Source organism: Macaca thibetana, chromosome 19, assembly GCF_024542745.1.
Source record: "Macaca thibetana thibetana isolate TM-01 chromosome 19, ASM2454274v1, whole genome shotgun sequence".
NCBI lineage: Eukaryota > Metazoa > Chordata > Mammalia > Primates > Cercopithecidae > Macaca > Macaca thibetana.
The window spans coordinates 48384614-48411627 of record NC_065596.1 but is presented as its reverse complement, the minus strand read 5'-3'; the positions used below and the strand labels follow the sequence as shown (position 1 = coordinate 48411627).

General features: G+C 45.9%; 1 protein-coding gene across 1 annotated transcript in view; it reads right to left on the bottom strand.

The window, feature by feature from the left end:
* PEPD (peptidase D) overlaps positions 1-27014 on the bottom strand; it is an 873572-nt gene that overhangs the window by 543575 nt on the left and 302983 nt on the right. The window lies entirely within an intron of this gene.

The following is a 27014-nucleotide window of genomic DNA, read 5'->3' as shown; positions in this document are numbered from 1 at the left end:
GAGGAACAAGATGTTTAGTCTCAAAGGCACCTCCTCACAAAATGTTTATTAATTACAAAGCTAAAAAGAGTGATTTTGTAGTAAAGAGGCTTGGAAGGTACAGATATGTCTTCATCAAGTTAACATCATCAGTAACAGGAGAAATTGGAAATGTGTGCCATCTGGTAAGAAGAGCAGAGCCTCACCTCTCAGATATTTCTGCCCAAAATACATAACCTGAATCTAAACATGAGGAGACATCAGTCAAACCAAACTGAGGGGCAAACTGGCCAGTAATCTTCAAAATAACTGGCCAGTAATCTTCAAAATAACTGCAAAAACTGGCTGGTAATCTACAAAATAACTGGCCAATAATCTTCAAAACTACCAAGGGCAAGGAGAGACTGAAAACAGTTCAGACTGAAAACTAAGAGATATGACAATTAAATGCATCATGTTATCCTATACTCAATCCTTCTGCTCTTGAAACAACTGATTACATTTGAATGGGGTCCAAGGAGATGATAGTTATATATCGGTGTTAATTTTCTAAATTTAGTCATTTATTGTGGTTATTTAGGATAATCTCCTTGTTTGTAAGAAATACACATTCAAATATTAGCAAGTGGGCCAGGCACAGTGGTTCACCTGTAATCCCAGCCCTTTGGGAGGCCAAGGTGGGTGGATCACCTGAGGTCAGGAGTTCGAGACCAGCCTAGCCAACATGGTGAAACCCCATCTCTACTAAAAATACAAAAATTAGCCAGGCATAGTGGCGGGCGCCTGTAGTCCCAGCTACTCAGGAGGCTGGAGCAGGAGAATCACTTGAACCTGGGAGATGGAGGTTGTAGTGAGCTGAGATAGCACCACTGCACTCCAGCCTGGATGACAGAGTGAGATTCGGTCTCAAAAAAACAAAACAAAACAAAAGCCAGCAACTTATTCTCATGTTTCAAGAATAAGGGGGTCTTTGTACTGTAAGTACTTACAACTTTTATGTAAGTTTAAAATTATTTAAAAATAAAAATTATCTTTAAAATTATCTAAAAACTATCCTTAGAAGATACACAGATGGCAAATAAGCATATGAAAGGATGTTCCATGTCATTTGTCATTAGGGAAATGCAAATTAAAGCAATAATGCGATACTACTGCACACATATTGGAATGGCTAAAATCCAAAAAACTGACAATACCAATGGCTGGTGAGAGGGTGCAGAGCAACGGGAACTCATACATTGCTGGTAGGATTCCAAAATGATGCAGCTATTTTGGAAGACAGATTGGCAGTTTCTTACAAAGCTAAGCACAGTTTTACCATGCAATCTGGCAATCATGCTCTGATATGGCTTGGATGTTTATTCCCTCCAAGTCTCATGTTGAAATATAATCCTCAATATTAGAGGTGGGCCCTGATGGGAGCTGTTTGGGTCATGGGGGCAGATCCATCATGAATGACGTGGTGCCATGCTCGCAGTCATGAGTGAGTTCATGTGAGATCTGGTTGTTTAAAAGAATGTGGCATCTCCTCCCTCTCTCTCTTGCTCCTGCTCTTACCATGTGACACACCAGCTCCCACTTTGCTTCCACCATGATTGTAAGCTTCCTGAGGCCCTCACCAGGAGCAGATACCAGCACCATGCTTCTCCTAGAGCCTGCAGAACCATGAGCCAATTAAACCTCCTTTCTTTATACATTACCCAGCCTCAGGTATTTCTTTATAGTAGCGCAAGAATGGACTAACACTAGTTGCTCAGCATCCACCCAACTGATTTCAAAACATACGTCTGCACAAACATCTGCATGTGAATATTTAGGGTAGATGTATTCATGATCACCCAAAATCGTAAACAACTAAGATGTTCTTCAATAATTGAAAGGATAAAGAAACAGTGGTAGGTCCATTCAGTGGGATATTATTTAGTGATTAAAAAAAAAAGTGAGCCATGCAAAAATATGGATGAATATTATATGCATTTTGCTAAATGAAAGAAACCAATCCGAAAAGGCTATATGCTATATGATTTCATTTGTATGATACTTTGAAAAAGGCAAAACCTTAGAGACAGTAAGCAGTTGCCAGGGGTTCTAGGAAGGAAGAGACTTGAATAGGTGAAGCACAGGTGGTTTTTTAGGGTGGCGAAACTATTCTGGGTAATACTGTAATGGTGGATACATTACATTGCATTTATCAAATCTGTAGACCTTTATGACACAAAGAGGAACTCTTAATTATACAAATTTTAAAAATCATTTAGGAGATTGGAGGATCCCAGGAAGAATGTAGATGGCAACAAAAGAATCTAACTGTATTATAAGGGTATGAAATAACTTTACTGAAAAGGTAGGGTGAAAATAGTGCTGACCTACATAACTGTGGAGATAAGTGAAGACTTAAGGCAAAAGGAATTGTACATTGGCACTGAAGTCTAGTTGATGAAATTATTACTCAAGGGGGTAAGAGTTAGCAGTTTGAAACCACTACACCAGCATATTGGAATAAACAATTAAATACATGGGTGGTGGAAGGTTGGAGCCATGTTTCTCACTATTAGAGTGTAGTTTACAGATCAGTGAGGGGAGAACATTAGGATGACCCATGTGGTAATGGATTAGAGTTGGAGGCATCAGTATGAATTCATGTTTAGCTGCATGTAGATAAGTTTGGCTATATAAAAATATAGCTACAGGTATGCATTTACAATGGTTAGTATATATACTTATATTTTCTTGCTCTGTCATTTGAAAGGGTCTAGAAGCAATAAGACCCCAATAGCAATGAGCACACCTAGTTCCCAGATCTTGGTTTCTAATACCATTCTCCAATAAAAGGAACCCCAGGATAGGATGGTTAATTTGATGTACCAATTTGACTGGGCTATGGGGTGCCCAGATATTTGGTTGAACATTATTCTGGGTGTGTCCATGGCAGTGTTTCTGGAGGATGAGATTCACAGTAGACTGAGTAAAGCAGATGGCCCTCCCCAGTTGGTGGGTCTCATCCAATCTGTTGATGCCTTGAATAGAACAAAAAGGCTGAGTAAGGGAAAATTCACTCTCTCTGCTCAACTGTCTTTGAGCCAGAACATTGGTCTTCTCCTGCCTTTAGGTTTGGGCTTGTATAGAACTATGCCATTATGTCTCCTGGTTCTCAGGCCTTCAGACTGACTGCAGCTATACCATGGGCTCTCTCAGGCCTCCAGCTTGCTCACTGCAGATCTTGTGACTTCTCAGCCTCCATAATCCTGTAAGCCAATTCCTTATAATACTTTATCTATCTATCTATCTATCTATCTATCTATCTATCTATCTATCTATCATCTATCTGTCTCTGATTGATTGACTCTGTTTCTCTGAAGAATCCTAATACACCTGGAGAAATGGCTCATTCTAGGACTGATGTATATAAGTCAGAAGCATTGTATAGTGTGAGAAAGTAAGGATGTGCTCCCCATAAAGCGTATTTATGGAGTTACATTAAAGAGACTTGGGAACCAATTGAAAGAACTTCCAATGGCAAAGATGGGACAATTTGATCAATCAAGTAGATGATACAATGTTAGATTATAACTGAAAGTGTATTATAGATAGCCATGAGTCCATATTAATATAAATAAATTATTGAATAAGTGACTAAATGGGAGGAAATAGACAAATCTTCCATGCAGGTTTTTTTTGTTTGTTTATTTTTGTTTTGAGACAGGGTCTCGCTCTGTTGCCCAGACTGGAGTGCAGTAGTGCAGTCTCAGCTCACTGCAATCTTGACCTCCTGGGCTCAAGTGCTCCTCCTGCCTCAGTCCCCCAAGTAACTGGAATCACAGGCATGTACTACCATGCCCAGCTAATTTTTGTATTTTTTGTAGAGATAGGGTTTTGCCATGTTGCCCAGGCTGGTCTCCTGGAGCTCAAGTGATCCACCCATCTCGGCCTCCCAAAGTGCTAGGATTACAGGCATGAGCCACCGTGCTCAGCTTCCATGCAGGATTTTATATAACTTCCACATACACTCTGCCCTGAAGGAGGTGGAACATGGCTGCCCACTCCTTAGGCATCATAACCTCTTTCCAAACAGAACAATGTGGAAGGGGAATGAAAGGACAACTTTGCAACGGAGAACTGTGACAAACCCTTGCTCAACCAGTGATCAAGGTCATGCTGATAGCATGTACCCTTGATACCACGTGATGGGAATGACATGTCACCACCGTAGTCTTCCATCCTAAAACATAAGTCTAATCATGAGAAAATCATCAGTCATATTCCGATGGTGGGACCTTCTACAAAACACCTGCTCTCAAATCTGTTAACGTCATAAAGGCAAGGAATGCCTGAGAAACTGTCAGAGCCAGGAGAAGCCTAAGGAAGTATGATGATTAAAAGTCAAGTGGTTTCCTCGATGTGATCCTGGAAAAGAAAAAAAAGGACATTAGGTAAAAACTAAGGCAATCTGAATAAAGCATGGACCCTACCCAACAGTAATCTATCAACACTGGTTTGTTAGTTATGAGAAATGCATCATGCTGATGCCAGATATTAATGATGGGGAAATTGAGTGTAGTGTGTTTTGGAACTCTCTGTACTATCTTTGCAAATTTTCTGTTGGTCTAAAAGTACCCTAAAAGAAAGCATCGATTTAAAATTACTTTTAGCGTTTGAAAAGGTTTGGTATTCTGGGAAGGAAATCATCATCTTTTAGGTCCACCAGTTCCTCCAGTCACTATGCTACACATTTGGGACACTAGTAGAGGGTCTTGCTAGATGGCAGTTATATCAAAGAGACATGGGAACCAACTGAAAGAACTTCCAATGGCCAAGATGAAACAATTTCATCAACCAAGTAAATGACATAGTGTTAGATTATAACTCAAAGTATATTATAGATAGCCATGAGTCCATACTAATATAAATAAATTATTGAATAAGTAACTAAATGGGAAATAGACAAATGTTTCATGCAGGATTTTTTTGTTTGTTTGTTTGTTTTTTTAGACAGGGTCTCGCTCTGTTGCCCAGGCTGGAGTGCAGTAGTGCAATCTCAACTCACTGCAATCTTGACCTCCTGGGCTCAAGTGTTCCTCCTGCTTCAGTCCCCCAAGTAACTGGAACCACAGGCACATACTACCAAGCCTGACTAATTTTTGTATTTTTTGTAGAGATAGGGTTTTGCCATGTTGTCCAGGCTGGTCTCCTGGAGCTCAAGTGATCCACCCACCTCGGCCTCCCAAAGTGCTAGGATTAGCCCTTTGTGTGGAGGGGTGAGACGCACTTGAGAAGCTCTGCTAGTCAGGGTGACACTGCTGTTGCTGCCACCCCGGTCCTGAAGCTGTCCTTCCTAACGCACTTGACTAAGGCACAAGTGTAATCTGCTCCTCCATCCCTGAATGTGGAGATGCAGTCATGGCTAAGATGCAGCCTCACTCAAGAAATCCCTCCAGCTTTGTGTGATGCCTGTAAAAAAAAAAAAAAAAATGGTTTCTGGGTGCTTCAGAAGTAGACTTTAAGATTGCTGCCCTCACATATTTTTTCCCTAATATTTTGGCATGTATTTGCTACTTTGCGCAATCATCTCTGAAAATTTCTTCTTTTAAACTCTACCTCTAGAAATGCAGCAAGGCAGCAGTGTCATTGGTTTTCTATGTAAGAAAATCATCTCTGTATTAAAAAAATAAAATAGGCTGGGTGTCGTGGCTCATGCCTGTAATCCCAGCACTTTGGGAGGCCAAGGCAGGAGGATCACTTGAGCCCAGGAGTTCAAGACCATCCACGGCAACATAGTGAGACCCTGTCTCTACAAAATAATAATAATTATTATTATTTAAAAAAATAAAGCCTGGGCACAGTGGCTCGTGCTTGTAATCCCTAGCACTTTGGGAGCCCGAGGTGGGTGGATCACTTGAGGTCAGGAATTCGCGACCAGCCTGACCAACATGGTGAAACCCTGTCTCTACTAGAAATATAAAAAATTAGCCGGGCATGGTGGCAGGCACCTGTAATCCCAGCTACTCAGAAGGCTGAAGCAGGAGAATTGCTTGAACCTGGGAGGCGGAGATGGCAGTGAGCCAAGATCACGCCATTGCACTCCAGCCTGGGCAAGAAGAGCAAAACTCCGTCCCAAATAAAATAAAATAAAATGGAGTTAGTAACCAACCAGTGTTTTCTTTGAGGAAATCCAGACTAAGGCAGACACAACATCTGTTTCTGTCTCAGACCTGAGCTCCAGCCTGGTCTCAGCATAGCTTGAGTCTTATGGATTGCCACTGGAAGAAGCTCCAGATAAAAATAGCAAAAGAATAAAGAAATGGCTCCCGACCTCTGGCCTTCTGCAAAAGCTGATGAGCTGATGGACAGAAGCTCGGCAAACCAAAAACCTCTACGTGTGCCCAGTTAGAAAAGTGGAAAGCTGCCTCTTGGCTTTAGTAGGAAGCTTGCGGTGGTTTCAAGTTCGTACAGAGGAGCCACCTGACTCTCACAGCAGTATTCTTAGGAGTCAACCATGGCCAATGTCACCCTCTCTTTATAGAGGGGCTGAGACTGGGAGGGCAGACAACACGCCCACTGCCAGGCACAGGCTATACACCGCCACTACTACTATCACTGTGACTGCTATTTCTGCTACTACTACACACTATGGAAAGGTGGCCTTATCTTCTAGTCAGGTTTTTAGATTAGTCAAATTTACTACCAAATGGATGGATTCATAGAAAGTTTACATTATTTATTTATTTATTTTTGTAGAGATAAGGTCTTGCTCTGTTGCCCAGGCTGAAATGCAATACCACAATCATGGCTCACGGCAGCCTCGACCTCCTAGGCCCAAGCGATCCTCCCACCTCAGCTTCCCAAGTAGCCGGGACTACTGGTGCCTTCCGCCATGATTGTGAGGCCTCCGCAGTCATGTGGAACTGTGAGTCCATTAAACCTCTTTCCTTTATAAATTACCCAGTCTCAGGTATGTCTTTATTAGCGGCATGAGAAGGGACTAATACAGAAGCCAACTTGCTTCTGAGATGGAGTTTTGCTATGTTGCCCAGACTGGTCTCAAACTCCTAGGCTCAAGCGGTCCTCTCTCCTTGGCCTCCCAAAGTGCTGGGATTACAAGTGTGAACCAGTGCACCTGGCCAATTTTTTAAAAAAAAACAGGCTTTAGTTTTTAGAGCAGTTTTAGGCTTATAGATAAATTAAGTGGAAAATACACTCAGTTCTCATATACTCCCTCACCCTGGCAGTTTCCCCTACTACTAACATCCTGCAACAGTGGCTACATTTGTTAGAATTCATGAGCCAATATCAATACATTGTTTGCTTCATTTGTTAGAATTCATGAGCTCATATTGATACATTGTTATTAACAAAAGTCCATAGTTTACGTTAGGGTTGACTCTGTGTTGTACGTTCTATGGGTTTTCACATGGATCCACCATTATAGTATCATACAGAATAGTTTCACTGCCCTAACCAACTCCCTTCATTTCTCCCTCACTCTCTCTTCCCATGAACCACTGAACCATTGATCTTTTTACTGTCTCATAGTTTTGCTTTTCCCAAAATGTCATACAGTTGGAATCATATAATATGTACCTTTTCACGTTGGCTTCTGTATTAGTCCTTTCTCACGCTGCTAATAAAGACATACCTGAGACTGGGTAATTTATAAAGGAAAGGGGTTTAATGGACTCACAGTTCCACACGGCTGGGGAGGCCTCACAATCATGGCAGAAAGCAAAGGAGAGGCAAAGGCACATCCTACACGGCACCAGGCAAGAAAGCATGTTCAGGGGAACTCCCATTTATAAAACCATCAGATCTCGTGAGAACTTATTCACTATCACGAGAACAGGATGGGGGAAACCGCCTCCATGACTCAATTATCTCCACCTGGTCCCTCCCATGACACGTGGGGATTATGGGAACTACAATTCAAGATGAGATTTGAGTGGGGACACAGCCGAACCATATCAACTTCTTTCACTTAGAAATATGCACTTAAGCACTTTGGGAGGCTGAGGCGGGTGGATCATGAGATCAGGAGATCGAGACCATCCTGGCTAATACGGTGAAACCCTGTCTCTACTAAAAATACAAAAAATTAGTCGGGTGTGGTGGCGGGCACCTGTAGTCCCAGCTATTTGGGAGGCTGAGGCAGGAGAATGGCGTGAATCCGGGAGGCGGAGCTTGCAGTGAGCCAAGATCGCACCTCTGCACTCCAGCCTGGATGACAAAAAAGAAAGAAAGAAAGAAAGAAAAAAGAAAGAAAGAAAGAAAGAAATAAGCACTTAAAATTCTTCCATGTCTTTTCATGGCTCCATAGTTCATTTCTTTTTATTGCTGTATAATATTCCACTGTGTGGTTATACCTCAGTTTGTTTAACCATTCAACCTATTGAAGGATACCTTGGTTGCATCTAAGTTTTCCTAATTATGAATGAAGCTACTGTAAACATTCATGGGCAAGTTTTTGTGTGGATGTAGGTTTCCAACTCATTTGGATAAATTCTGAGGAGCACATTGCTGAATCCCGTGGTGAGAGTACATTTAGTTTGCATTCCCGCCAGAAATGAATGAGAGTTCCACTGCTCCCCATCCTCATCAGCATTTGGTGCTGTTGGTGTCTTGTGTTTAGCCATCCTAATGGGTGTGTAGTGTAGTGCGTTGCTGTTGAAATGTACAATTCTCTGATGACATGAGGTTGAGCATCTTTTTGATATCTTCATTTGCTATATTTTAACAAGATGTCTGTAAAGGTCTTTTATCCATTTTTAAATTGGATTGTTTTCTTATTATTTTTAAGAGGTTTTTTTGGGGGTGTGTGTGTGTGTATTTTTAAATTTTTAGACAGAGTCTCACTCTGTTGCCCAGGCTGGAGTGCAGTGGTGCGATCTTGGCTCACTGCAACCTCCACCTCCCGCGTTCAAGCAATTCTCCTCCCTCAGCCTTCCAACTAGCTGGGATTACAGGTGTGAGCCACCATGCCCAGCTAATTTTTGTATATTTAGTAGAGATGGGGTTTCACCATTTTGGCCAGGCTGGTCTTGAACTCCTGACCTCAAGTGATCTGCCTGCCTTGGCCTCCCAAAGTGCTGGGATTACAGGCATGAGCCACTAAACCCAGGCTTTTTTTTTTTTTTTTTTTTTCAATTCTTCCTTTAAAAGATCACATTTTTGGTGTTGTATCTAAAAGGTCATTGCCAAACTCAAGGCACCTGATTTTCTTTTTCTTTATCTTCTAGTTTTATTGTCTTGCCTCTTACATTTAGGTCTATGAAGACCTCTTTTTAATTGCAAACCTCAAGTGTGGAACCATATTATCAACATTTGGAATACCTGAAGTGAAAATAATAAATAATAATGGAAGTCTGGGGTTGAAAACACAAGCATGGCAGGTGAGATCCAATTCTGTTGGGAAGATGGCAAGCTTCTCTTTTACAAGGAGACACCAGGGATTTCTCCCCTAAGGATACACTGCTTCCCTCATCTTTCCTGACTCCTTTCCAGCCACATAGGGAGCTGATCTTATCAAGGGCAGAGTTAGGGATGGACGTATTCCTGCTTGGGAGCTATAGGTCTCCATCCTGAGTCATTTCTACCCTTACAAGGAAGGGCAAGTGAACAGATCTGGCCCCACAAGCAAGAAGGAAAATCCATTCTGCTGCTCAGGTTGTAGATGGGGAGCTGAGAAGAAAAGAAAGGGTGAGTGAGAATTTGGAATTATTACTTATTTTCAGTTAATTCTTTTCCTGCTGCTGTATTGTGTCTTTGCATCTGATTCCAAGAAAAGGATTGACCCCAAGGTGGAGGTGGGGCATCAGTACAGACGACATCACCGTCACTGCATGACTGCTTTGCTCGGAGCTGGGAGCCAGGAAAGGGATGCTGCCAAGTCTGGCAACGGAGGCTGGTGCTTCACAAGGGGAGTTTTCCTGGTGGATGTGAGCCTTGAGAAAGCCCTCCTGGGGCTGGGGCTGGGTCTTCTCCTCTCCAAGTGAGTTCCAAACCCTTTTAGGAGAAAACACACCCTCCGTTGGGAATATACTGAGAAGTAGAATTGAAAGGTCTGGGTGAGGGATAGGAGGAAGGATGAATGGAGGACGGCCAGGGAGGACTCCTGGGCTTCTGGCATGGGCAGATCTCTCCAATGAGGAGGGGAATCCAGGGATCACTGTTTAAATGTGCAAAGTCTAGGCCAGGCATGGTGGCTTATACCTGTAATTCCTACGTTTTGGGAGGCTGAGGCAAGAGGATGGCTTGAGGCCAGGAGTTCAAGACCATGCTGGGCAACAAAGCGAGACCCCATCTGTACTAAAATAAAACAAACAAACAAAAAATTTAGCCAAACCTGGTTGCACACACCTGTAGTCCCAGGTACTCAGGAGGCTAAGGTGGGAGGATCGCTTGAGCCCAGGAGGTGGAGGCTGCAGTGAGCTATGATTGCATTACTGAGCAAGACCCTGTTGCAAAGTAAATACTTAAATAAATAAATGTGCTTAGTCTAAAGTGCCGCTGGGATGTCTGAAAAGCAATGGATGCCTTGTAGAGAGCCCACTAAATGGGCGCAAGGGTTCTCTGTTTTCTAGGGGGTGCCCAGGGTTCTAGCTGGAAAGGGACAGGCATGGAGATAAGTGGCCCCACAAAGACTCTTCTCCTTTTCCAACCTTAGTATTAAAATCCCTTTGATGGTCCAGTGGGCCTTAGGCCAAAGGAAGAAAAGAGTTTATGAAAACCCATTCGAAGAACTAAAAATAACTCGCTCATTTCTCAGCTAGACTGGCTTTGTTCAAGACTTGGAAAAGGCGAGGAAAAAAAAAAAAAAAAAAAAAAAAAAACTTGAGAACAAAAATTCCATGGCAACAAGCATCTTCTGTTTATGGCTAGCATCCCGGGGAAATTAAGTGTCTGACTGCTAGAGAGTAGAAGTGAAGTCAAAGTTATTGTATCTGTTTACTCTTCTCAGATTGAGGGAACTGAAAGCCCACACCTGTTCTATATCTCCACCAGAAGTAAATACTTGTATTTTTGTTTGACAAGACATAGCCAAATTGTTTCGGGAGTTTTGAATAAAGATGATAACATATCACTACGATTGTTGGATGACAGACTGGCTTCCATAGCACAGATTGCCAAGAAGGGAGGGCAAAATGAATTCAGTGGGTGTTGGTAGGTTTAGGTTCTAATTTCTAGTAAAAATCACTATCGTGTTTTCATTTAAACTGTTGACTGTTTTTCCTTCTTTGATTCTCTTTTTAAAATTTATAATTAATTTCAAACCCACAGAGAAAGTAAAGTGAACCATCCTCAATTATCTCTAAATAACGTAAACATTTTTATTTTATTTTAATTTATATTCATTTTAGAGATGGGGTCTCTCTATGTTGCCCAGCCTGGACTGCCATGTCTATTCTCAAGAGGAATTGCACTCCCTTTTTTTTTTTTTCCTTTCTTTCTTTTTTTGAGGCGGAGTCTCGCTCTGTTGCCCAGGCTGGAGTGCAGCGGCACGATCTCGGCTCACTGAAGCCTCTGAGGCCTCCAGGGTTCAAGTCATTCTCATGCCTCAGCCTCCTGAGTAGATGGGACTACAGGCATGTGCCACCAAGCCCGGCTAATTTTTTGTAGTTTTAGTAGAGACAGGGTTTCACTGTGTTAGCCAGGATGGTCTCGATCTCCTGACCTTATGATCTACCCACCTCTGCCTCCCAAAGTGCTGGGATTACAGGAATGAGCCACCACACCCGGCCGAGCAATCACACTTCTGATCACCACAGGAGTTTTGACCTGCTCCATTTCCGACCTGGGCCGGTTCACCCCTTCTTAGGCAACCTGGTGGCCCTCTGCTCCTGGGAAGTCACTATATGGATGCCAAACAGCACGTGACAGCGCAGAACTCCTAGACTTCAGTGATCCTTCTGTCTCAGCCTCCAAATAGCTGGGACTGCAGGTGTGCACCACAGCACCCAGCCATACTTATTTTAGAATTTATTTCATATGTTCTTTTATTCCCAGTTCTTAAAATGCAGATTCTTCACTTGTTGCACACCCTCTCCCACACATTATTTATTACTGGGAATTCAACTTCAGGAAGGGGTTTTCTGAGGGTCTCACGTGCTTGACCTGCAAAAGTCACATCACTGAAGCCCCTGCTGGTGGGTTATTCTCACCCAAGACCCTGGACTCAGCTCTCATCTCTAACCAAAGCCATCCCCAGGATCTGGCACAGACACCATTTACAGGTGTATATGTCAGAGCTCATCTCTCAGGCCCAGGTCCAGAGAGAAATAATAAGTGCCACAGGTGACCCCAGGTGTTTCTGAAGTCATTACCCCCTCCCTGAACTCTGGTGCCTGTCCTGAAACTCCTTTCGCAAATGAAGACATTTACATTTCACGTCTTCTGCATCCTCCTGCCGGGGCCTTTGGCCTATCAATACTTTTAGCTGACAACACAATATTCCCCACAAGCGAAAGAAATGACTCTCTCACCATAGAGATGAACAGAGGCTTCTTCACAGGTTTACTGGTAATATCAAGTTTCCGTTTTACAGCTCTGTGAAAGCATTTAGAAAACCATGGTTCCTAAGTAGTGTGAACAGAAAAGAACCTATTTGTTATGACAATTTGTCCTCCTCTATAGACTCAGGGATAGCCTGACTTTAGCCATACACACCTCACTTTCTTGGCTGCCGCGTGTGGGACCCAGCTAAGAGGGCTAAAGAGATGGGTGACACAGAGGTGGAGGAGGGAAGAACCACTAGAAACCTTGGAGTTGGTGCAAGAGGCAAGATACAAGGAGAAGGAACCAGACCAGACACCCAGGGTTACTGAATGATGATTACAGAAGCCCAGAAAACGAAGGCACCCGGGCAGCTAGAGGATGGAAGTTGGAAGCTGGGCACAAGGTTGTGGGCAGGTGTGCATGTGTGCGGGTATGCAGGTGTGCAGTTGTGCAGGCGTGTAGTTGTGCAGCTATGCAGGTGTGCAAGTGTGCAGTTGAGCAGGTGTGCAAATGCACAGGTGTGTAGATGTGCAATTTTGCAAGTGTGCAGTTGTGCAGTTGAGGTGTGCAGGTGTGTAAGTGTGCAGGTGTGCAAGTGTGCAGGTGTGTGAGCATGCAGGTATGCAATTGTGCAAGTGTGCAAGTGTGCAGGTATACAGGTGCGCAGGTGTACAAGGGGGAGCCTGGGAGACAGCCTAACCTCTCCAAGGCCTGGTTATCTGACAAGGCCAAGGTTCCAGCATTGACCAAGAGGTTGCCATCACTGCAGCCACCTTATTGTGGGGGATCCTGGGGATCTGGGACCACAGTTGGATCTCCATCAGCCCTGCTGATGGACTACATTGGCTGAAGGGAAGGTCTGGAGCTAGAAGACATTTCCAGGCTCCGCAATACAGCAGCCCGGGAAAACTGGAGGCTCCTCAATGAGGAGAAGCAGCCAAGCCCAGCCCTGCCAGGGTCCTGTGCCTTCTCTGCTCAGAGTGCCCCCTCTCAGGGATGCTCTGGTCCTAACCTCTTGGGTCATTTTGGTGAAATGAGAGCTGCAAAGGTCAGGCCAGAAAAGAGAGGGGAACAAAATTCCAGAGACAGGAACAGTGGTGGAGTGACAAAGGGTCCTGTAAGACCCCACCACCCAAAAAGGACTCTGCCTGTTGCCAAATGGCAGGTTGGTAAGCAAGTGATTTCTTGCAAGGTGTCTATAAGTCAGGAGCAGGTGACTGGAAGTGCATCTGACACACACACCCAGCCCAAGATACCCAGATATGAGGATGTGAGGTGGGGCTTTCATAACACTGGCGGCTCTGAGCCCTCCAGGTCTAATCAGTTATCCAAATACCAAACCTGCTCAAATGGCAAGGTTTTCACCTGGGCCAGGGGCCACATGGGGTAAATGCACAGCATGTATCTGCTGTTCATTCTGTTATTCAACCAGCATTTGCAGAGTGCCTTGCAAGGGGCAGCACGATTCTATTACTCTTTTTATTTTCATTTTTTTAGAGACAGGGTCTCACTCTGTCACCCAGGCTGTAATGCAGTGGTGCGATCATAGCTCACTGCAGCCTCAAACTCCTGGGCTCAAGCAATCCTCTCAACTCAGCCTCCTGAATAGCTGGGACTACAGGTGCACATCACCACATTTGGCTAATTTTTTTCATCTTTTGTAGAGATGAGCTTTCACTATGTTGCCCAGGCTAGTCTCAAACTCCTGACCTCAAGCAACTCTATTGTCTCAGCCTCCCAAAATGCTGGGATGACAGGCATGAGCCACTGCACCAGCAGGGCATGGTTCCGGGAATCAGTGTGAGTGAGACAGATTAGGCCACAGACCTGTCCTCAGGAAGCTCACATTCAGGCAGGAGAGACAATACAATAACAAATAAACAAGAGCATTTCAGAGATCCTTCTGAATGCCAGAAAGAAAATAATAAATGCTATTAATGGTGGCATACAAAGTGACATGGGGGTGGGGGTGGGGCAGAGTTGGTGAATGGGAAAAGTGCCTCACACAAGGTGGTTCGGAGCTGTGATCTAAATAACAAGGAGAAGCCAACTGTGAAGATTAGAGAGAAGTTTCCATGTAGAGTCACAGCCCGTGCAAAGGCCTTGAGGCAGGGAAGGGCTTGAGGAGTTCCAAGGACTGGCAGAGGCCAGGGTGGCTGCAGCCTTAGGGAAGGAGGAGCGGGGAACTAAGAGCTGCTGAGGAGAGGCAGGCCTTGGGCTGCGGCTACAGCGCAAGCCTACTCTGGGTGCAGTGGGAAACCATTAGCCAGGTTTAAATTGGGAGTGACGTGATCAAGTCATCTTTTTAAAATTACTTTTTGTTTTATTATTATATATTTTTAGAGACAGGGTCTCACTTTGCCACCCAGGCTGGAGTGCAGTGATGCAATCATAGCTCACTGCAGCCTCCAACCCCTGGGCTCAACAGATCCTCCCTTCTCAGCCTCCAGCCTACAGACACATGCCACCACACCCGGATAATTAAAAAAAAAAAAATTTAAGAGACAGGGTCTCGCTATGTTGCCCAGACTAGTCTCAAACTCCTGAACTCGAGCGATCCTCCCACCTCAACCTCCCAGGTTGCTGGGACTACAGGTGTGAGTCACTGTGCCCAGCCATCAAATCATCTTTTACGAAGTCCTCTCTGGCTTTGTGTGAAGAAAGTGGGCTACAGGGGACCAGAGAATGGCAGGACACCAGGTACAGGGCACCAGGTGGGACTCTGTAGCGTTAGTCCAGGAGAAAGGGGATGCAGGCTGAGCTAGGATGGGAGGGACAGCTCGCATCCCTCTCCTGGAGTACTTCCCAAACTGATTTAATGGCAGAACCCTTTCACCCTGGTGCTGTCTTCCACCTGTCCCTGCGGCATGGGAAGAAGGACTTTGCTCTGCTCACTTCAGCTAAATTCTTCTTCACAAAAGCATCTCCTTTGCTGCTCTTGCCTCTGCCAGTTGGTCTAGGCACAAGCCTGTGTGCTATGTTTACTTAATTACAGGAGACAATTATTCTGGAATCTTGGGACACTTAGGCACTGCCTTTACCTTTCTTTTTTTTTTTTTTTTTTTTTTTTTTTGAGACAGAGTGTCGCTCTGTCGCCCAGGCTGGAGTGCAGTGGCCAGATCTCAGCTCACTGCAAGCTCCGCCTCCCGGGTTCACGCCATTCTCCTGCCTCAGCCTCCCGAGTAGCTGGGACTACAGGCGCCGGCCACCTCGCCCGGCTAGTTTTTTTGTATTTTTTAGTAGAGACGGGGTTTCACCGTGTTAGCCGGGAACGTCTCTCGATCTCCTGGCCTCGTGATCCGCCCGTCTCGGCCTCCCAAAGTGCTGGGATTACAGGCTTGAGCCACCGCGCCCGGCCTACCTTTCTTAACATAAGGACTCAGAAAAGAATTTAGAAAATGAAGCAACCACCTAATCAGATTCCTGACCAAATGTCTCGGAGGATGTTAGAAATGGGGATAACCTTTGCGTTCCTTTTCTTTTCTTTTTTGGGACACAGTGGCACTCTGTCACCCATGCTGGAGTGCAGTGGCGCGATCTTGGTTCACTGCAACCTCTGCCTCCCAGGTTCAAGCGATTCTCATGGCTCAACTTCCTGAGTAGCTGGGATTACAGGCAGCCGCCACCACGCCCGGCTAATTTTTCTGCATTTTTTAAAGTAGAGACGGGGTTTCACGATATTGGCCAGGCTAGTCTCAAACTCCTGACCTCAAGTGATCCACCTGCCTCCCCTCCCAAAGTGCTGGGATTCCAGACATTAGCCACTGCACCTGGCCAGGATAACATTTTCTGTCCATGAGCAGACCCTTGTTTTTTCTCTTGAGTCTTCTTTTGGTGGGGAGGGTGATGCGGGGGATATCATTAGGATGGGCAAAACTCTGCAAAAGTGACATTAGCACAGAGATTCAATGGTGACTTTAAGTGCAAATTATATACTTTAAAAATACAAGCCATTATTCTAATCAGAGTAATTGCTAATACTCTATGTGTGAAGACAAAGGTGAAATTCAAGAGATAGAGTTTGCCTGGGTTGGGATCAATTATCAGACCTCACTACACTACAGTGCACTTCTTTTATTACCAGGAGCAATAGATTTTGCACTAAAGATTCTCACTTAAATCCTACTGCTATGCATCATCTGCAAAACATGACACGAATGTAAGCATCTTAGAAAACACTTACATGTACACATGTAAATAGTGGGAAAATCAACTAAACTGAAATCAGCAAAGTCGTTGCTCTTCAGGGAGTGAACAAAAGGTAGCTCTGCAAACAAAGGTACATTGGCACCTTCAACAGTGAAGATGGTTTACCGTCCCAAACTGTATGCAGGACTAGTGTTGAATGATGTCACAGGGCCCCACAACCATGGCTGCTCCTTGGATTCTGGCTCCAGGCTCAGATCTGCTGCTGAGCCCGGAAACACATTTTATTTTATTTTATTTCATTTTATTTCATTTCATTTCATTTCATTTCATTTCATTTGTTTTTAATTGAGACATGGTCTCCCTCCATCACACAAGCTGAAGTACAGTGGCACCATCTTACCTCACTGCAACCTCCACCTCCCGGGTTCAAGCAATCCTCCCACCTCAGCCTCCCAAGTAGCTGGGACCACAGGCATGCCTCACCACACCTAGCTAATTTTTTTTTTTTTTTGGTGGAGACAGGGTCTCACCATGTTGCCCAGGTTGGTCTCAAACTCCTGACTTCAAGTGATCTGCCTGCCTCAGCATCCCAAAGTAGTGGGATTACAGGCATGAACCACTGCGCCCAGCCCCAGGGACACATTTTAGAGCCCATCTAACAGCACACAAAGCATATCTCACACTTTCAGATTGACACGGAATTTGAGAGTTAAATCAATTGCCTTAAACTATAATGCTTCAATGTACCATAACTGAAATATCGTGAAATGGCCTGTGCTTGAATGACTGAGGCCTGCTAGAATTTATATATTAAAACCCAATTATGACAACTGGAAAGGCCTGTCTACTACTTCAGCCCCAACCTGTGATATGTACAATCTCTTGTTCTATCAATAAAAGGAGAGGACAAAGGAGGCATGTAAACATGTGGCACTTGGTTTTTCTGCCTTTTTTGTTGTTGTTGTTTTTGTTTTTTTTTGATAGAGTCTTGCTCCTCTGTCACCCAGGTTAGAGTGCAGTGGTGCAATCATAGCTCACTGCAGCCTCCAACTCCTGGGCTCAAGCAATCCTCCTGCTTAATCTCCTGAGCAGCTGGGACTATAGACATTCACCACCTCTGGCTAATTTTTTGATATTTTTGTTTCACTATGTTGCCCAGGCCAGTCTTGAACTGCTGAGCTCAAGCATTGGGATTACAGGTGTAGGCCACCATGCCCAGTCAATTTTTGCTGTGTTTCTAAGGCCAAACAGGAGATGATGTTTAGGCACAGGACCTAGAAGATATTGTGCGCCTAGACAGGCACTTTTCTCTCCACCCAGAAAAAAGAGCTCAAGTGAGTTCAGTTCACGGCCTTTCAAAGGAAGGAGGCTGTCGATGCTGTTTGGTTCTTTCTCTGTGCCTCATCTGAGCCAGCTCTTGTTTTTACATCTGTGGCAAAGAGATAGAGTTGTCCTCCGAATTCCCTTTCCACATTACTGTTATGACTCTTTGCAAGCATGAGCCTATGACCCATGGAGAGAATGCAACCTCCACCCACACTTTCCAGAGACTGCAAGCAGCATGCCAAGACAGTGGCCTGCTTGAGACTGTGTGTGTCATTTTAGATCTTAAACTCTTGATGATGGCTTTCATTTCTGGGCAAAACTGATGCTTTCCTAAGAATTCCATTAGCTGCAGCACCACAGAGAGATGTTCAACAGATAAAGAGCTGGTCAAAATGGGATAAGGCTTAGCTTGCTGGCTTATCTCACTGCATCCCTCTCCAGGTTTCCTCCTCTATTCCTGGTACCTCAGGTGTGTCCAGGAGCCACAGGGAACATAATTTCCCTGGGGAACAGCACAGGGAGACTGTCTATAAGGAGGCACGCAGAGGCTCTGGAGCAGGGACAAGGTTAGTGCTGTCTGGGTCTTGAGCAGGTGCCTTTGCTGCTGAGACTAGGACAGAGGTGGGGTTGGACAGAGGTGGCCAAGGGAAGGTGGAGGGGTGATGGTGGGGTGTTCTGGGGCACTGCGTGGGTAGCAGCTTGTGCTCTAGTGCCGAGTAGGGTCAGTCCCAGTGAGACTGGCCTGACTGGAAAGGGAAGAGGGGAGGTATAGAGAAAAATAGCGGGTGCCAAGGCTGGACTTAGGGATTCTCAAAGAACCCCAAGAGAGTGTTAGTAGAAGACAGCCCAAAGACCACTGCCCATAAGGAAATATTTTGCTATTGTATAGAATAAGGCTCTAGGGAAACAAGGCTGACAAGGGTGTATTTCAATGGTCACACCCTGACCACAGACAAAGATAACAAGCTTATTCCTAAGAGCTGCAGTTGGAGAAACTGAGGCAGGATCCATGGTCACAGCACGGGATGCTGTGCTGCACTCTACAGCTCTCAGTACCACATGGCCTTCCACCGCTGTCAGGTGGCACATGTATGATTCTGAGCGGGACTGGGGGAAACAGCCTTCCCTACCCCCTCACTCCTGAGATGAGGACTCCCATGCTCCTCTGGGGGAGCTCTGCAGCAGGATTCAGCAGCTGCCCTGAAGCGGCACCAAGGTCCTAGTGGCTCAGACACACTGCAGCTGGCTCTACCCTGAATCAGAAAACTCAGCTCTGAGGATGACTTGAGCAGCTAAATGAAAGCTTATATCTTGGTCCCAACTTTTCCTCCTGGAATAATTACCCTGCACGTTTCTCGGGCTTCAGAATCTAAAGGTTCTCATTTAAGATCAAATCCAATGACTCCAAACAAATCAAAAACAAAGAAGTCTTCTTTCTGGCTAATAACAATTTTTGCATGCAGGTCTAAAACTTCCTGGGAGCTTCTGAATTCAGTCTTCCCCTCCCTGGGCACCAATTCAGCAGGGGCAGGTACAGCTCTGTCAATAGGCTCCAGAGCAAACAGACACCCACAAGACCCAGGAATCAGACAAAAGAAAGGGGGAATGCGGGACATGCAGGGAGTGTTCATGGGACATGGAGGAAGTCCTCAAACCCTTTCTCTCCCGGCAGCTCATTGTCGGTTTTCACCTGGAATATCTTTGGCCCACATCCAGATTAAATGCCAGTTAGAAAGCTCTGCCCGCTCGGCTTTTCTGGGCAGACAGCAACGATGGTGAGCTCTAATCATTTACAAAGGTCACGATCCAGAGCGAGCCCCGGAGCAGTCGTTTAAAATTCGATTGATCCCTATTTGTAGTCAGGGAAAGAAAATGGGCACTTGGACTGTATTGTAATTATGAGGCTTCCAGGCAACCATAAATAGATGTGCAATCTCAGTACTGGAAAATACCTGGAAGAAGAAATTATTACTCTGGCATGGCACGTTGCTAAGAAAGGTTGAAGACAAAATTGCGCATAAAAAAATCAATCATCTTTTAGCTAATTTGCCTCTCTCGCCACTCATCGGGGTTATCACAATTATCAGATGTCTGCTGAATATATTAGGAGGATCTGCTGGCTGAAAATGATCCTCAAGAAAGCAAAGTCCTCAAATTTGGTGGGGACTCTGGAGATCTGGGATTTGGGACTGGGTGGGCTCCAGGGGCCACGAGCATAAGGGAAGAGCCTTGGGGTGGCTCTCTCAGAGCCTCTTGCTGAGGGATAGGTTCCCAGAGTTCTTGAGAGCATCAACCCTGTGTGGGCACTGCAAATACCATCTCAATGCCCACCCTGCTGGGGAAATCAGTCTGGGAAGAGGAGGGTCTGCTCATTCTGTAAGTGGCAGAAGATCAAGTGGCCGGCACATCCTCTGCTGCTTAGTTCCATGGGGCTGGCCCTGGTATTTGACATTCATAACCTTAACCTTAACCACACCCCCAGGAATGAGTATTACCAGCCCCCTATTCCTGATGGGGAAACTGAGGCACAGCAAGATTCAGAAGTGTGCCCAAGATCACCTGGAGGTATGTGGCAGAGCTAAGCCCAGAGCCACCTGGAGGTGGGGACCGGCGGGCCTGGGGACCCCACTTTGTTCCAGGCAGGGCCACACCAGTGCTTTTGGAAGAGCCGAAGGCAGGGGTGCCCACTCTCCAGCTCTGCCTCTGCCTCTCTTCCATGCCCCTGAAGAATCTCTCCCTTCGAATGCTTAGGTACCTGCAAGGCTCTAGGCAAAAGCAATGCTTGCTGGATGGCAAATGTTCCCCATGGGAACTGTCGGGCCTTCTGAGTCTACTTCCTGAGCCTGCCACAGTCTAGAGGGCTGGCCCCGGTTCTGTGTCCGGAGGATCTCTGCTGCTCACTCTATGGGGTCACCCCACGTTCTGAGCTGGTGCTTCCAGCACCTTAATATCCCAGAAGCCCCATGACGGCCCCCAGTGGGATCAACAGAGTGCTCCCAGGAATGATGCCAATTAAATCAGGGTCCCCTTTTATCCACACAGAATGAGCCAACACCAGCCAGCAGTGCCAGATCATGAGCTGGGCCGGGCACTCCCCAGCCAGGTGAGGGTGACAAAGAGGACAGCCCAGTTGGGAATCACCTGCTACCACGGAACTAGCATCTAAAGGGGCATAATATGCTCAAGTCATTCCTTTTAATTTTTTCTTATTTAAAAAAAAATAATCGAGATGGGGTCTTGCTGTGTTGCCCGGGCTGGTCTTAAATTCCTGGGCTCAAGCAATCTGCCCTCCTTGGCTTCCCAAAGTGCTGGGATTACAGGCATGAGTCACCGCACCTGCTCATACTGAAGTAATTCTACTTCTACAAATCTCTCCCAGGGAAATAGAATGTAGATAGAGATGGATGCACAGAGATGTTGATCCCAATGTCATTCTACAACGGCAAAGAATCTAAGTATTCACCACTGGGGACTGGTCAGATGAAGTAAGGCCTACGAATTGTGTAGATATTACACTACCATTGCAAGGCTTTATATAGAGTTTCTAGTGTTGTGGGAAATATTTACGAAATAAGGCTAAACAACTACCGCAACAATAAAACAGGAATAAAATTATATAGAACCTTGTGGAGGATAAGTGAATGGATAACTATGAAGATTACTAGTGATGAGGTTCTACTTTCCTATCTTTTGGTTCTTTTCAAAATTGTCTGAAGTTCAAATCAAAACCACAATGCGATACCACTTTACTCCTGCCAGAATGGCTATAATAAAAAACATTAAATAATAATAGATGTTGGTGTGGATGTGGTGAACAGGGAACACGTCTGCACTGCTGGTGGGAATGTAAACTAGTACAACCACTGTGAAAAACAGTGTGGAGATTCCTTAAAGAACTGGAAGTAGAACTACCGTTTGATCCAGCAACCCCACCACTGAGTATCTACCCAGAGGAAAAGAAGGATCATACAAAAAAGATATTTGCACATGCATGTTTACAGTAGCACAATTCACAATTACAAAAATGTGGAACCAACTCAAATGCCCATCAATTAATGAGTGGATGAATGAACTGTGGCATAAATATACAACGGAATACTACTCAGTCATAAAAAGGAATGAATTAATGGCATTCACAGCAACCTGGACGGCATTGGAGACTATTAGAAATTCTAAGTGAAGTAATTCAAGAATGGAAAACCAAACATATGTTCTAAGTGGGAGCTAAACTATGAGGATGCAAAGGCATAAGAATAACACAATAGACTTTAGGGACTCAGGGGGAAAGGGTGGGAAGCGGGTGAGGGATAAAAGACTACAAATAAAGTTTGATGTATGCTGCTCGAGTGATGGGTGCACCAAAATCTCACAAATCACCACTGAAGAACTTACTCGTGTAACCAACCACCACCGGTTCCCCCAAAGCCTATGAAAATAAAATAAATAAATAATAAAAATAAAAATACATTTTTAAAAATTGTCTACAATTAGCTACCATGATTCTCTTCCCAAATCCTGTGGCCTCGGAGGGGCGGTTGGGGTCCTGGCCTGCAGCCTGGGTCATCCATGCTGACAGCAACTCATGAACCCCAAATTTGGGTTTACCATAAGGTGCTGGTCTTTTTTTAAAAAATCTTGATAAAATTTACCCTTTCAACCATTTTTAAGTGTAAGATTCGGTGGCACTAAGTATATTCACAATGTTGTGCAACCATCACCACTATCTATCTTCAAAACTTCATCTCCTTAACCAGAAACTCTGTGCTGGTTAAATAATAATGCCCTGTTCCCCCTCCCCAGCCCCAGGCAGCCCCATCCTGCCTCCTGTCCCTGTGATTTGCCCAGTCCCGCAGCTCCTACAAATGGAATCACACAGTCTTTGTCCTTCTGTGTCCGGCTCTTGCATGTAGCATGGTGTCTCCAAGATTTGTCTCTGTTGGCCCGCCCACCCCGTCCCTACCTCCATTTAATTCTCATTGAACTCAGGACGGGCAGGGCTGTTCCCATTTAACAGTGGGAGAAACTGAGGCTCACAAAGGTTGAGCCAGGACTTGTTCTCGGTTTGACCCTGAGTCCATCTCTTCCGCAGCCGCCGAGACCTGCTGTGTGTGTTCCATAGTTAGGCGAGGAAGGAGCCATGGTGGGTGTGGCCTCTCCAGCCACATCACCTGTGCTGAGCTGAGTATCTGCACATCCTTCCACCCCCACTCCTAAGAATAAACAGTCCATTCCCCCCGTAGCTTTCCTGAGGTCACGAGGGTCTTGGGCAAGACTCCCAGCTTTTCTGGGCAGCTGGGCCCCAACTGGTTCCTTCCCAGAGCCCGGCTCTGACACCCTGGCCACCCAACTCTCCTCCCCACTCTCAGGGAGGTAGACCTGGGCAGACGTCCTTGTCCTCACATTGGCCTACTGCCCTCCCTATATTCTGCCTTCTCTCAGCAGCATCTCGAGGCTCCTCGAAGGTGTCAGACCCAGATGGCTGACCTGTACATGGGGAAGGCTGGGCTGCAGCCCTGGGGCCCCTCGACAGCCACTTTCACCCAAGGTTACCAAAGTGCTGAGCACACTCAGCCAAGGATCCCAGCCGGCCGCCATAGCGAGCAGAACAGCTCCTGTGCAGGCCCCATCAGGAGCCACCTTGAATCTTCCTTCAAACCAGTCCTCCAAAGTGACCTGGTGACACTGGGCCCGAGGGACTCACTGTCCCCAGAAACAGGCCTTCTCCCAGTCCTGGTTGTTTCCAACCACCCTGGGAAGCACCCCCACTCTGAACACTCTATCATAGCCATGGGGTCTTTGTGAAAAGTGTATCCCCAGTAAAGATGCCTTCTCCACAACCAAATCAGAACAGTTAAGTAATGGATGGAGTCCCCTTAAACAAGTATAATGCCTGCCAACAATGCTCACCTCACATTACCTGTGAAGTAGGCAATTATCGAGTTTCCACTCTGTTTCCGCAACAAAATTCTTTACTACTGAGGCAAATATACCTTAGAAATGATCATTTCATCTTTCTGTCTCAGGTGTCTCTCTCTCTCTCTTTTATTATTATTATTATTTTAGAGACAGAGTCTCGCTCTGTTGCCCAGAGTGGTGTGCAGTAGCACGATCACAGCTCACCGCAGCCTCGAACTCCTGGGCTCAAGGGATCCTCCCACCTAAGCCTCCTAAGTAGCTGGACTACAGGTACTCGCCACCACACCTCGCTAATTTTGTTTTTACTTTTGTAGAGATAGGGATCTCACTGTGTTGCCCAGGCTGGGCTTAAACTCCTGGCCTCAAGCGATCCTCCTGCCTCAGCCTCCCAAAATGCCAGGACTACAAGTGCGCACCACCATGCCTAGCCCTGCATATCATTTTAGTCCTATAGTGATTAAACCAAAAATCCAGACAGGTGGTCCCTGTGATGCTCTGATGCTTGTGTTTGCTCCAGTCTCTCCTACCATCCCCAGCTTGGACAGCCACGGGAGTCTCTTCACCAGCCTCCCTGCCTTTCCCCTTGCCCCCTTTGAAACCATCCCTCTCACAAAAGCCAGAGGGACATTTAAAAAGGTAAATCAGATCATGTCATCCCTGTTTCAAGAGTTCCAATGGCTTCACACAGCGGCGCATGGTGCCCCGCGTTAGGACCAAAAGCCTCCTGGCCTTGTTCCCCCACTCACTGTCTCTCTCACTGCTCCAGGCACATGGCTGCCCCTCTCCTCCTTGAACACCTGCCCCAGGGACTTTGCACTGGCACAGCCTCCCCCAGTTCTCTGCCCATCCAGGTCCTTCTCATCACCCATAAGTTGGCACAATTGTCACCTCCTCCGAGAGGCCTTCCCTAACCAGTCTAGCTGAAGTGGCCCTGTGTTATTCTATCACATCACCCCAATTTATTTCTTCATGTTTCTTATCAGCATCTGAAATCATGTATTTTTTGCTACATGTTTACTCTCCAAGGACAGAGTTTTGTCATTTGATTGTTTTATTTTGTTTAGTTTTTTGTTTTTTTGTTCGTGTGTGTGTGTGTGTGTGTTTGTTTTTGTTTTTGTTTTTTTGAGACTGAGTCTCGCTCTGTCCCCCAGGCTGGAGTACAGTGGCACGATCTTGGCTCACTACAACCTCTGCCTCCCAGGTTGAAGTGATTCTCCTGCCTCAGCCTCCCAAGTAACTGGGATTATAGGCGCCCACCACCACACAAGGCTAATTTTTGTATTTTTAGTAGAGACAGGGTTTTACCATGTTGGCCAGGCTGGTCTTGAACTCCTGGCCTCAAGCAATCCACCCACCTCAGCTTCCCAAAGTGCTGGGATTATAGGCGTGAGCCACCATGCCCAGCCAGCTTTGTCCTTTGATAACCACTGTATCTTCAGGGACTATTACAGATTAGGTGCTCAACAATGTTTGTTGACTGATGGAATAGTTGGGGTTTCTTTAAGCCTTTTATCCAAGGCTCCCTTTGGCCTCTGTCCCATCCTTCTCCTCAAAGGAGTTGTCCTCACTTACTATCTTAGTCCATTTTGTGTTGCTATAAAGGAATACCTGAGACTGGGTAATTTCTAAAGAAAAGAGGTTTATTTGGCTCACAGTTCTGCAGACTGTACGAGAAGCATGGCCCTGGCATCTGCTTCCAGTGAGGCCTCAGGGTGCTTCCAATCATGGCGGAAGGGGAAGGGGAGCTGTGTGTCAAGTGGTGAGAGAAGGAACAAAAGAGAGAGAAGGTGCTAGGGTCTTTTTAACAATCAGATTTCATGGTAACTAATAGAGTGAGAACTCACTCATTACCAAGCCATTCATGACAGATCCATGGCCACGGCCCAAACACCTTCCACCAGGCCCCACCTCCAACATTGCGGATTACATTTCAACATGATATTCAAAGGGGACAAAACATCGAAACTATATCACTTGTTGTCTTACCCATTCTGATGGCTCCCGGAACTTCTGCTGTGTCCTGGGTCAGCCTGCCTGGACCCCCCAGAGGATGCAAATACAACCCACTGCCAACTCAGCATTGTCTCTCAGTCCCCTGCTCTTGTCCCTGGGTTTCTCCCCCAGGGACTTGCCCAAGCCAGAAACTCAGGAGCCTGAAGCAGGTGCAATGTTTTTTCTTTTTTTTTTTTTTTTGAGACAAGGTCTCACTCTGTCATCCAGGCTGGGGTGTAGTGGTGCAATCACAGCTCACTGCAGCCTCAACCTTCTGAGCCCAAGCAGTCCTCCCACCTCGGCCTCCCAAGTAGCTGGGACCACAGGCACATGCCACCACACCTGGATAATTTTTGCTTTTATAGAGATGGGTTCTCCCTATGTTGCCCAGGCTGGTCTCAAACTCCTGAGCTCAAGCAATCCTCCTGCCCCAGCCTCCCAAAGTGCTGGGATGACAGGCATGAGCCACCGTGTCTGGTCTCAGATGCATTTTGTGTCCCCCGCTTCCTGTCCTTTTGAGAGACAATTTGGAGGTGTGTTTCATACGGAGTCCCCTGCAGGGCTGCAGGCTCCAGCACAATCGCCCACCTTTACAAGGGTCTCTTCCCTGCCTTGCTCTCTCTGTGTTCTCTCTCTGGGCTCCCCTCCAACACCTGTAGCTGAGTCTCTGACTGACTTTCCAGGGCACCCATTGTGATGGCCCCCTAGGTGCTTCCTTCACCAAGCACAAGCAGTCAGTCCCCAGTCTGGTGGGTTCCACTCATAGGTCTCTCTGACACTGTCTGAATTCATTTTCTATGTCTGCTGTAACTAATTACCACCAACTCAGTGGCTTAAGACAGCAGAAATGGACTCTCTCACAGTTCTGGAGGCCAAAAATTCAGTATCCGTGGGCTGGAACCAACGCGTTGGCAGGCTCCGGAGGAGAATCTGTTCCATGCCTTTTCCAGTTCCGTATTCCTTGGCTAGTGGCCACATCACTCCTGTCTTTGCTTCCATGGTCACAGCGCCCTCTCCTCTTCTGTCTGCATCAAATCCCCCTCTGCCTCCTTAGAAGGACATTCGTGATTGCATTTAGCGCCCATCTGCACAATCCAGGAGATACTCCTCATCTCAAGAGCCTTAACTTAATCACATCTGCAAAGTCCTTTCTTTCTTTTTTTCTTTTT